This window comes from Carassius gibelio, chromosome A2 (genome assembly GCF_023724105.1).
Source record: "Carassius gibelio isolate Cgi1373 ecotype wild population from Czech Republic chromosome A2, carGib1.2-hapl.c, whole genome shotgun sequence".
Lineage (NCBI taxonomy): Eukaryota > Metazoa > Chordata > Actinopteri > Cypriniformes > Cyprinidae > Carassius > Carassius gibelio.
The window spans coordinates 13,007,604-13,020,625 of NC_068372.1; the positions used below are offsets into that span (position 1 = coordinate 13,007,604).

The following is a 13,022-nucleotide window of genomic DNA, read 5'->3' on the forward strand; positions in this document are numbered from 1 at the left end:
CCTCCAGTCTGACGCGAATTCAAAGACGAGCGAGAGGCATCAGCAACAGGGCACTGCCAGTTCACCAGCGAGGACAGTTATACAGAAAGCATCTCGATCGTCTAGACGAAGAATTGGGACCGAACGGCACTGACGTCATTACTCGCTTTTGATTGCGTTGCTCTAATTGTGTGGGGATTTCTTGCATTTTTGCGTCATTAAATGGAGCGGCGTAGGTGACGTTTGGACTGTTGCGTTCAAGAGGAGCTCTTCCAAGACCAAAAGCCGGCGCGGAAAAATGTGAGTAGCCGCCAAAGACGAAATAGCAACCTGTTAAGGTGTCCAATGTTTCTGACGATAAACTGCGCGTTGAAGCGCTTTAGAAGTCACTCAACTGCCATCGGAACAATCTGTTCCCCTTTTTGAAGCTTTTGCGTGTCATTTTTATTCCGAGGGGCATTTAATCGACAGGGTTATCTTGTGGGGCTCAAGGGCACAGTGTTATTCGTGCAGGGAGTTAAACATGCGCATGATTCTCAAATCATTTAATGAGGACAAATATGCACATTTTTTTCAGACCGACTCAGTGTAAGATGAGTCCTATGGCTTTCAAGAAACCCTGTGGATTCAGTCGTTTATAGCCAATGTCCCTTCAAGGTCCTTTCTTAGTGTTGGAGGAATCTAAAACGCAAAAATAAATTAATACATTAATTAATTAATAATAACTGCATCCACATAATTCTATGTCTCAGCCTCTGCATTCACTTAAGGGAAAAATTAAGTTCAAATTGGAAATGAAGAGTTCACTTCACATTCAGAAGAGAGAAAAATCTCACAACTTGGAGAGAAACTTTATCCCCTTAACTTGATTGATTGATTTGGTACCATGTGGAGTTGATAAACTGCTATCAATTCAAGTTTGATTGAAGAAATTATGCACATTACTCTGTAAATGTATGGTAAAAATGTCAGCTGTATTTGCTAGAACCATAAAAATACACTGAAGATATAACAAGCATAACAGGATGGCAATTTGGTGACCAGATTTCACAGTTGCTAAATTGATGTCGTTTAATTATATAATGTGTTATAATAACCTACCTGAGGTTTAATCTGTTTGTTGTAAAGTGTGCTGATGTGATAAAAAAAATGGTACGCTGGAAGGCCACGATGACTTAAAGTTCAGTAACATTGGCCTCTCCAGTGACTAATAATAACTTGAAGACACACAAACACAAAACACCATCAGGGTAACTCACATGACACTAATGTAAAACATTAAATAAAAAATAACTAAATAAAAATAACATAGAATGTCTCACTAACAAAAATAAGAAGAAGCAAAATATTTGAATGAAATCAAAGCAAATCTGATTGATCATGGAGGGGATTCTGTGAACTCTTCTTCCTCATAAAATAAAAGACAAATAAATATAAATAAAATCACAATTTCAGCAATATTTTACTGAAATTACCTTCTTGAATTTAATATAATTTTCCTCACAATTTTATTCTTATAGAAAACATTTTTGCAGTGTTTTACAGTGAAATGACATGTATTGTTTTTATAAAAAAATTGTAATTGTATATGAAAATAACGAAGTTTATTTAGTTTAGTTAACTTATCAGTTAATAAGTGAATAGATTTGTATAGCATTTGTATATCAAATTACATAATACAGTGTATTTACAGCCTTAACGTAGCCTATTCACACTCAAAAAGAGCCACATGCCTTTGAGTTCAAGGCGCACTGAGTCTTATTCCCTGTCATCTGGGATGGTATTGTGTTTGTAATCTTATATCAACCCTTGTTTCACACCCAACCCAATCTCACGGCAATTCGTACATATTTTAAGAGGTGGCTTATTCGTACGACCACACTCGTACAAATACACAAGATTTTTGCCAAATCGTACGTATTTTACGAGTTGCACAATTCGTATGAATTAGTACGAATGACCTACACCTAACCCTGCCCCTAAACCTAACCAACACTGGAGTTTAGACAAATTGTATAAAATCATACGAGTGAGGTCGTACAAATTCGTATGAATTAGCCACCTCGTAAAATATGTATGAATTTGTTGTGAGATAGTGTTGTCAAACCCACTATGGATTATATTTTCTCACCTAGACACACATTAAGTAGTCAATGACCAAGATGTTCTTTTGAACTCTTTGGGCTTCCACAATTCATTAAAAGAACATTACAGAAAGTTTTTTTGGAAGATGCATCGAATTGGGTCAGTGTGTTAGTGTTGAGGGGAATTGGAACACCCATGTGCAATGGGTTGGGATGCTCACCTGTCCATACATACCAATTCATTTCCTTCTGTGGAACACAAAAATGATATTTTGAAGAAGTTTTGGTTTAAAACCCCTTAACTGTCACTCACATTTTGGAACATAGACATTATAGTGCACAATTCAAACTTACATTTTTATAATTCATGAATGAAAACATTTTGTAACATGATATTGATGTACCATTTACATGGTAATGCAATTTCTGATTTTAAAATGGGTTTTAAGGGATGAATTTTGAGATTTTAAGTTTTCAGTTGATATATAATTTCTGATGATTTTTCAAATGTAATAGAGAAAAAGGCAACGAAGAAGTCTTTTTTTTAAAACAAAGGTCAAAACTAGATTTTTGAGGGTGCACTCTTGTCATAAATTAATCTATAACTTTTCCTACCTGATTTTTAACAAAAAACATTGATAAAATATATTTTGGGGAGTCTTTCCAACGATATATAGTTTGTCAAGATTAGATTAGATTTAATTGTAATATAGTGAAGGTAATGTAGGCGTCCCGTATACGGTATGGGGTGACAGTTAAAGGGTTAAACAACATCGGATAGAGGTAGATTACCAGATATGACAGTGTAGTTCGCAATGATCTGTTTGTTGACAGCTACAAATGCAAAGACTTGTTGTTTTCTAAAAGTATTTATAAGCAAAGACAGGGTTTTTGAGTTAAGTCTGTATGCATTCGCATGCATAGAGGAAAGAGAGAGAGCTTGAACATGTATACACAAAAACACTGCAGTGTTGCAAGAAAACTGACAGAATTCACAGTACTACATTGATATTTCATCCCAGCCTGTGCTCCTGCTGTTCCCTGAGCTGGCAGAAGACCTGTTACTGAGCCCAAGAGCACCCTACCAGTCTCTCTCTCTGTATGGAGATCTGTATCAACTCATTGGTTTCTTTCTCTCTCTCCAATGAATTCTGTCTTTCATCCCATGATGCCTTTGAGCTGTTGGTGCTCGTGGGATGAATTTAAAATGCATCCCATGCATTTCAAGCTTGCATCTATATTTATACGTATTTACAGTATAAGCATAAGTAATATTAATGAGGTGTGTAATGAACTGCTCAGGCTCTCCACAGGTTTTGAAAGTGATGTTCTGTTTCCGTACAAATCGGTTCATTTAGAAGGGTAACGGGTGCATCCCAATTTCACCTGAAAATAATTTAGCTTTTTTGAGTATCCAAAGTTTTCTCTCATTGCAAATAACAAATCTTTGTATGATAAACTGAACACATATCTGTTCCCGCCTCGGGTCATTAAAACTTAGTCATAAAACACCTTTGTATGCGTAATCTACGCAATAAGTGCTTGAGTGTACAGTAGTGCAAAAGAGCTATTACTCACACAGAGGTAAAAAAAAAAAATGTATCTATTGATTTTTGACAATTGAGTCAACAGGTATGAAGTGTAGTAACCCCTGTCTTCCCACACAAAGCGGGTTTTCAGCGCGTTATGGCATTTATTTTGTGTGTGCGAGAAGAGGGAAGAGGAAGAGTTCATTCGACTGCTGGATGGGCTGCTGGACTGTTTTCTGCAGTGAAGGACCTGCTTCTCAGTTCATGCTGCTTGTTGAATTGCGTCCCGGTGATGCGGAGGTGATCATGCAGCTTTTTGGGAACTTCATATAGCATTTAAATATTTCATTCCCGCTGTAGTCGCGGTTATGGCACGAGACCGAGCCCCTCAGCGCGTGCTTCAGTACCAGCAAACTCTCGTGAGTATTGGTAGACAATGTGATTCTGATTTTTCACGAGACCAACTGTTTTATCCGCAGAGGTATGTATGAAATCACATTCTGAATTTGCTTAAGTGGGCAATTCCATGAGTTGAATGGCGAGAGTGTAATATAGCCTAATTATTGTAGGCCAGGAGTGTCAAAGACGGTTGATATTTCATTTCTGCGTGTTGCTTGGAATTGGTAACAAACCTATATGCCGTTTCCGGCTAATTGAGTCGTTTGTATGTTGATATAGGAGGTAATTCAAATCTGCCGTGTCCACAATAACATTTGAGGCATAACTAATGGCATCATTTCCATTGTGAGTTCATCCACAATTCAAGTTTAAGGGCATCATCAAAGTCCTCCCTTCATCCCTGTTTCATTTCTCCAGTGCCCCTCCTACTCCTGCTCTTGCACTTGTGGACTAAATGTAGATCCACTCTGAATATTAATTGACTCATGCACCAGTTTCCCCCCCATTTCTGTCACATGGTGATTGACAGCTGTACCCTGGAGCTCTTGACAGGGATATCTCTACATTCATGCAGATATGAAGAGAAGGAGAACTGGAGAAGGACACGTTCAAACGGTCGGTGTGGGGTACAGTCTCTTCTGCACCAAAATCCCCCTGCTTCACCCCTCCCACTAACATCCATCTATCTGAGCAAGTTTTTGTTGCACTGTTATGACAAATGCGTTTGCATAATGAAGGTAGGCGTGAAGTGGCCGCTCTCGGATCCATGTGTTGCATTCGTATCTTGTCTTTTTGAGTTCAGGCTATTTCTGAGCAGCCTTACTCCCTGCAGGGCCAGACGATGTGTTCCTCAGTGTCTCTGTGTGTGATGAATGAAACTGGGACATTTTTTTTTTTTCGGCCCTGCTTTCCGTATTGGTGAGAGGATCAATAAAGCGCTTTACAAAATGGTGGCTGAAGACTCACAGTTTCATTCCCTCTCTCAACACCTTTCCCTTTAACCAGGGGTTGGGCCTAGGTTTGATTGATGTCTTTATCATTTACTGTGCTCACAACATGCTTAGCTGCACTGCCAGACACACAGTCTGTCTGGACAAATTTGGCCAAAGCAGGATTAGGCTGTGATGTGTGCATTTCAATGCCATGTTTGTTTTACTTTCAGTATGTGCACAAGCTCACTCTCTGTATTTTATTGTCTATTAATTGAATTTCTCAATGGACTTTGCAATGCTTATGCTTTTGTGACTCACATTTTCCGAGTATAAATGATCAAATATGGCACTCAATACTGTCAGTTTTAAGAAATGCGGCCTTGCTCAGTGATTCATGTGTATACTCTGAAACTCATGTGATTGAACTGCCGATATTATTTTCTCAGAGTACCTTTTAAATGGTCTTGTGGTTAAGGGCATCACAAGTGCAGTGAGTCTGCTCTTCAGTTTTGTATCTTGCAGCTCTCGATTGCACATACCCACACTATTTGCAATGTTTTTCTCCCCCTCCTTTCAAAGAATCTATTTCTCTCGAGCTTCTCATCTGCACTGGCCGCACCTTTGCACGATTTTTCTATATTGTTTGGGAGAAGGGAACCATGAAGCTTACATTTCTGCTTCCTCCAGAGAGCCAGTTCAAATGTTTCCTTCAAGCTTTCAGCAAAAATAGAATGCTTGGGGACACTTTCCTCCTAGCTTTAGCACACATCACTCTGTGTCACTCAGCCCCAACTGCATGGACCAGTGGAGAGTCTCTGCTATCACCCTGTCTGATCATTGGCAGTATTCAATCCATCAAAAATCCGTCCTCCATCTCCAGCTGGAATGCCGCAGCTCTAGTTGGGGTTTACATTTGAGAGCTGGATAAGAGCTGAGTAGAGATTACAAACAGGAGTCAGTCTGGAGACAAGCAGTGCTGGAAAGCAAATCGCAAGAGTGGCTGTTTACTTGTCTGAGAGGATGGATAAATTGATGGTATGCTGAAAGACAGAGTGAGGAAAACAGGGATTGAATGTGCTGGTGAAACTGGTTGAGTCAGAGAAGACATTAGTCAGAACTACAAGAGCAGTTGAAAATTAAAGGAATAGTGCACCATGAAATCAGCCAAGCACCCAAAGAGTGATCACAAATACATTTTGTCATTATTTACTCACCCTCATGTCATTCCATATTACTTTTTTCTTTTGTGAAGCAGTCTGTGAGTCGGAGAGGAATTTCAAATGTCAGTGTCACAGATGTCAATAGAGAATTCACTGTTGCACAGTGTTCTTTTAAAAATGGTGCTAACAGACAATTTGAGCTAGATTGGATGTCATTAAAGAGAAACTTAACCCTAAACCAACTTTTTTTTTAGTTAATGATCTGTAAGAATGGGGCTTTATTAGTGCTGTTCATTGATTCGAGTAACTTTTTTGACATTTGAGTATAAAGTGTTTTAATTCTACAATATATGGTGTAAAAACTTCTGAGTGCTGCCCTCTTCAGGTTGAACGGTGGATACTGCAGTTGTTTTTTCCTATTATGGATGTTTGCGGTGGCAGGTGACGTAAGCGGTTTCCAGCTCACCACGCCCCTTGGTACGAGCTACCACGCCCTTGGCAGTATAAAATCGTCTTGTTCCGTCAAAATCACTGTAGTGCAGTGGTTCCCAAAGTAGGGGTCGCGACCCCACGGTGGGTCGCGGGACCCCGGCGGAGGGGTCGCGAGATGATTTCGATATAGGCTTTATATATTTTTGTTTCAATTAATTTAACTCTTTCACATCGCACGTACGATCACACCGGTGTGATCAGTCTAGGCTAGTCCCTGGAGTGTACGACCACACCGGTCAGTGCATGACGTGAAATTCAAATGTGCTCTCGCGAGTTGGCTGGCGCTGAGCCAGAGACAAGTGCGCTCAGAGCTATCATCACAACTTTTCAGTGTTTTCAACCACATAATGTTTATTTTAGGTTTCAGACATATAAGTACTAAAAAAAACAATACATTTAGAGTTTGTAAAATACACACTGATGTCAAAGGAAGAGGCAATAATCTTTTTCATTATAATTAGACACATTTTATTCATATCAGATACACATTGTGTAAGTAACTTTAAAGTTTACTCCATTATTCTCCCAGTTCACCAGCCACTTACTTTTATGTATTTCGGGAGAAGTGGATGAATTCACGTGTTGTAAATCCAACAGATCTGATTCTCTGAACTGCGTCTGCGGCACAAACTAAGATGGCGGCGCCCATCGCGCATACAGCTCAACTAACGCGATCGTTATAAAGGTGTTTAAACAACAAAACACTTCCACTTGCATATATTTGACAATCGGAATATCAGCTATTTCATGCCATATCTAGCAAATTTGTTAATATTTTGAATAAAAAAGGAAAAATGACAAAAGCAGATCATTCATTCAGCTCTGTTGTTGCTGCGGTATGTCACGTGACAAGCAATGACGCGTCACCATGGAAAGCATAAAGTGACACATCTAGCGGATTAGCATGAGCGTGTGTGTGTGTGTGTGTGTGTGTGCGCGCGCACGGGTGTGAGCACGCGTGTGAGCAGCTCACTGTGCGTTCACACCGCCGCCGTCGAGAGCGTCAAAAATCGCTCTGGACGCGCTGCCAACAACGCTGTAGAAAGATTCGTGAGCGCTCTGACGCTCTGACGTAGTTCGAATGATTATCTTGTATTTAAAGGGGCCGCAAAGCAAACAAGCTTGTTGATCTTATATGACTGACCACAAGGTGGGTAACCTTATAAGTTAACCTCATTAAATATTTTAAATGTAAAAGTAAGAAATTGATCGGCGGAAATACCTTTATTGTAGTTATGTTTGCTAACGAAATAAACCAATTAAAAGCCATTTGTGTGGTGTGGCTTTTGTGTTCATGGTAGTCTTATTTCAACATTATAGGAGACATTTACTAGCCTTGGTCTTTATTTAACTTTACCATTAATCTGTGTGCAACCTACATTTCAAACTCTCCTGGTTGAAGTGTAGCTTTAATGCAGTTGGTCAAATCGGTGTTATTTTGAGCAAATGAATTGCATTCCCGCTGAAAATCAAGCGTTCTAGCGGGAAAATGTTGCCTATAAATAGTGTTGTGCGTCGTAGATTATTGGGAAACCCACAACAGCAATGATCAATCTCTCCTCCATTTTGCTTGGGAACTAATGTGGTCGGAACCAAAGTTTACAGGACTGCGTTCTCTGGAATCCTCTCAAGCGGTGGACTTCTACATTCTGATTGGTTGCTGCCCAACCGCGTCATAGATCATTACCATAAAGTTGCCCTGATTTCAACTCTCCTCGACGCTCTCAACGGCCAAGTCGCGCCGCGCCGCTCCTCGCCGCTGCTCGACGCCGGCTCACATTGAAAATGAATGACTTCCGGCCACTTTGACGCTCTCGACGCTGGCGGTGTGAACGCACAGTCAGACTTACTGGACTGGTTCCTGATGGCAGAATAATGAACGAGTTCGCAGAACAATAAAATATAACTTCGTGTGCTTTGAGACTGGGCATAAAATCGATTTGCTGTACATTTCACGCGACCAGAGGTGTTTTTTTTTTTTTTTGGGGAGGCGGGGGGGGGGGGGGGGGGGGTCGCGGGCAGCAGCGCATTTATCATGGGGTCGCGGGCTAAAAAGTTTGGGAACCCCTGCTGTAGTGTGTCAGGAGTTGGAATTGCGCGTATTGAAAATGACCAGGATAGAGTATTATAGCATTTATATAGTCATTTAGATTATTTAGTGTAGCCTATGTAGTTAATTAGCATAATTGTTAGAGTAACGTTAGTATTGTTAGAAGCATAGTTAGTTAGTAGCATAGTATTGCATCAGTTAGAATAGCTTCAAGTTGGTGTAGATTTATCTGTATTTAGTACAGTGGTCAGGATGGTACGGAGGTGTGTTGATAGTTGCGACAGCACTGCAGGACTGCATAGTTTTCCAGCAGACTTGAAAATTAGGCACCAGTGGTTGCATGCACTTGGCCTGGAAGACGGCGAGTTCCCACCTAGAGCTGGAGTGTGCAAACTGCATTTTACGCAGTATTGCTTCCCCAACGCAATGGAGGTGGAAATGGGCTTCTCACCACAGCTCGCGCTGAAAAGCAGCGCAGTGACGATCACGATGCGGGAGTTAAGACTGCAGTTTGAGCCAGCGGCTTGAATTGATAAGGCTCAGGCCCTGGCCCTGTGTCCACAGACACCTCGACATCCTCCACTTCAGGAGAAGGTGGCGAGAAAAGTCCTCTACTTCTGATGAATGCTCTGTTGCAAAGCTATTTGCGTAACTACAGTCATTCTCCATTTTAGCGACTCTGACAGCAGCTGTCAATCAATCCGTCACTTCTGGTCTCAGATTCACGCCCCAACCGCTCAGCCCCGCCCTCGGTTCGTCCCATCTATCTCCTCTGTGCTCTGCCCACTTTTCAGCATTTGTCAAATATTGCCAGTGGGTGGAGTCAGGCTCTGACCAGGGGTTTAGTTACCATTTGATGGAAAACGGAACTATTTTTTTCATATGACTTCAGAACACTTGGAATATACCACAAAAGCCACATTGATTCTTTTGATATGATTATTTTTATTTTGAAGATCGATCATTCTGCATTGCATCTTTTTGTGTTTCATAGAAGGAAATGTGTTGGTATGACAAGCATGTGAGGTGATTTTCATTTTTGTATGAACTGTCCCTTTAAACTCTGCCTCAGATTTAGCAGTGAAGATATATGAACCTTAGTTTTTTACCTTTGTGTGTTTGAGAATTGAGGAAATACAAGAACAGGTGTTTTAGACAGCTTTCCAATGTCCTCCATCAAGGGGAGTTTTGGCCACCGATGAGATCACCGTAGATGACTGTTGATGTGCAGAGGAGACAAGTCCTACTGTGTGACATCAACCTCTCTACTCTTCTCCAGCATGGTGCATGCAGTCACAGACATGTGATTATGCTTTTAGCACTGCAAGAGGATGTTTACAGTGCAGTTACTAAAGCAGGAAGATGCTAATGACCTCACACTTTACACACAAACCATGGACAAGAGAGAGGTTGTGGTGGGAAGTCTCTAACAGCTGGATATATATGCTATTCATCACTCACCGAGATGATTTGACTACCCCATTTATGATTTTTTTTTTTCTCAAATGAAGCGATGAATAACATTAAGCAGGCAAGGCAACAGCTCTAATGACGGCCATATCTACCTGATTGCAAAATGGATTAAAGAAGGCAGTTTAATCTCACATCAGCTTTTAGTCGCATGATCTCCATCCAAGCATCTGAAAAACCATTTGGCCCTGAACAACTATAATTTAATACAACACCTCAGATATTACACAATCCTTTAATATTCTTCATTCTGGCTCAATGTCAAATTGGCCCACACCTGGTGCACTGGATTGCAGAGGAGTCATTAGTTTAATGGGATCAATGCCTTGATTCTTGAAGGGATGTTTTGAGAAACAGGAGGTGCTGTGGTTGCTGACAGTGGTTGTTTTCATGCATCTTCTGGCTCTGTTAAATGCTAATCCAATCCACCCTTTTCCTTACTTTTCCCATTATATATATTGAAGAAGGTCTGACATGGTGGAGCTCAAACTTGTGCAATATCTTAATAAGCTTACTTGTAGGGATGTGACATCAAATGCCCTGACTGAAGTTGCACAAAAATCCTTGATAACATCCTATCAAGAATAAGATTCGATTTTTAAAGCCAAGAGCTGAAAGATTTATTATCACTACAAACAAAAATTACAGCTGTATTTAGACTACCTTTCAAAACTATGGGGTTAAGTAGTGTATATATATATATATTATTTTTTTTTTTTTATTGATTGTTTCTGAAGGATCATATGACACAGAACCCCCCCCCCACCCCCTTCTTTTATTTAAATAATTTTCATGGCATCAAGATTTGTTGCCTTTGTCTCTTTCACTACTGGGCCACCTTAAAAAGAGCAGAAGAATGTTAGACTGATTCATAGTCTGCTGTGGGCATCATCTAAGATCTAAATGGGGTCATATTGCACATTTTGGGGCTTTAACATCCCATTTAACCTAGTGGACCACCGCACCTGCCTTAGGGCACTGGATATTCTCAGTTGGCTGGCTTAAGGCTCTGAGGCAGAAGCAGTGAAAGGCTCCATTTACTCTCCAAAATGCTTCAGAGAGATCTTTGCCACAGACCACTCGTAACCACCTGAGACCCTCCTTCAGATTTATTTCTGATTAGCATACTTGCTAGCTGTGTACCAGTTGGAAAAACTTTTATAACGTAACCAAAAAAGGGTAAAATTTCATGCCTCTAATATGCCATGTGGTGTAACAATCAAGTAAAAAGCATTTATCTGTGAATGTTTTGGATCCATAAACTAAGCTTGACTAGGTCAGTTAGAGGATTTTCAGACCCTGTTTCATAAGATTCTGTTTCACTCTGGTGCCATAGACTATTTTGTGTAGTTCCACCAACAACACACAAAATGCGTCAAACCTTAGTTTGTCAAATTTGGCGAAGCAGGCAAACCTTTGCTTTTCCTCACTGCCACCCACAATCTGAAAATATTTGGAATATCCAACCCCTGTGCCTGTAAATGTTTTATTTGTGTTGCTCAATAGACAAATAACACACACACACACATAAAACTGTCCCACGCCTCACTCTTTTACATCTCATCCCATGGTAGTCCCATGGGTCCTGTCACATGACTTTGATTTAGATAAATGTTTATTCATTTATTTATTTTCTTTCATTTTGACAATTATCAAAATGAATAGCATAATTAATGTAATTTTTACTTACACACGTTTCAAATATTCTAGCTAAGCTCCCAAGATGAGTTCTTAAAGGGATGGTTCACCCAAAAATCTAAATTATGTCATTAATGACTCATCCTCATGTCATTCCAAACCCATGAGATCTCCGTTTATCTTCGGAACACAGTTTAAGATATTTTAGATTTAGTCCGAGAGCTCTCAGTCCCTCCATTGAAACTGTGTGTATGGTCTACTGTCCATGTCCAGAAAGGTAAGAAAAACATAATCAAAGTTGTCCATGTGACATCAGAGGGTCCGTTAGAATTTTTTGAAGCATCGAAAATACATTTTGGTCCAAAAATAGCAGAAAACTATGACTTTATTCATCGTTGTCTTCTCTTCCGTGTCTGTTGTGAGAGAGTTCAAAACTGCAGTGTATTGATATCCGGTTCGCAAACGAATCATTCGGGATCTTCTTGAACCAGTTCACCAAATCGAACTGAATCGTTTAAAACAGTTCGCGTCTCCAATAAGCATTAATCCACAAATGACTTAAGCTGTTAACTTTTTTAACGTGGCTGACACTCCCTCTGAGTTCAAACAAACCAATATCCCGCAGTAATTCATGTACTCAAACAGTACACTGACTGAACTGCTGTAAAGAGAGAGCACTGAAAATGAACACAGAGCCGAGCCAGATAACGAACAAAAGTCAAGAACCGTTTCTGTCAGACGCGTCCAATTCGAGAGCCAAGGAGCTGATACTGACAAACAGAACGTCTGAACCGGACTGATTCTTTTGGTGTTTGATTCTGAACTGATTCTGTGCTAGTGTTATGAGCGCAGGTACACCGAAGACTTGAATCAAGGGCAATCTTCGCAAATGAAGTCATTAATTGTAAAATTTTCTCTTCAGCTCTCAAGGGAGGCGGTCGCATTTCTTTCCTCTCCTCCCCTGCCTTGCCTGCTTCGCCTGTCTCTTGTCTCGTCTACTTTGAGAGACTCTCTCTGCACTGCTTTCCTAAACTGAAACATGGATTTCATAAATTGGTCTCTCAACACAATTGACATCATCTTCTCGACGAGGAGCTTGGGTTCGGGGGAACCTGACTGCCCTGCTGGAACGTTCGCAGCTGGCTATGCCATGGACGCATGGGCGAATTGGCGGGTCATGTTTCTGGCGGCTCTTTCTGTGGAGGACATTGAAGACATCTACCTATTCGGAACCATAATAACAGGTCTTCTGCTGATTTGATTAGGCTTTGCCCTGGGTTATCGGAAAA

General features: G+C 40.5%; 1 protein-coding gene across 2 annotated transcripts in view; it reads left to right on the forward strand.

The window, feature by feature from the left end:
- Positions 1-13,022, forward strand: part of LOC128026854 (chloride channel protein 2-like) — a 54,737-nt gene continuing 41,715 nt past the window's right edge. For both annotated transcript variants that reach the window (XM_052614095.1, XM_052614104.1), the window contains exon 1: positions 1-279. The gene's annotated coding sequence lies outside the window, so the exon portion shown is untranslated. The remainder of the gene's footprint in view (positions 280-13,022) is intronic.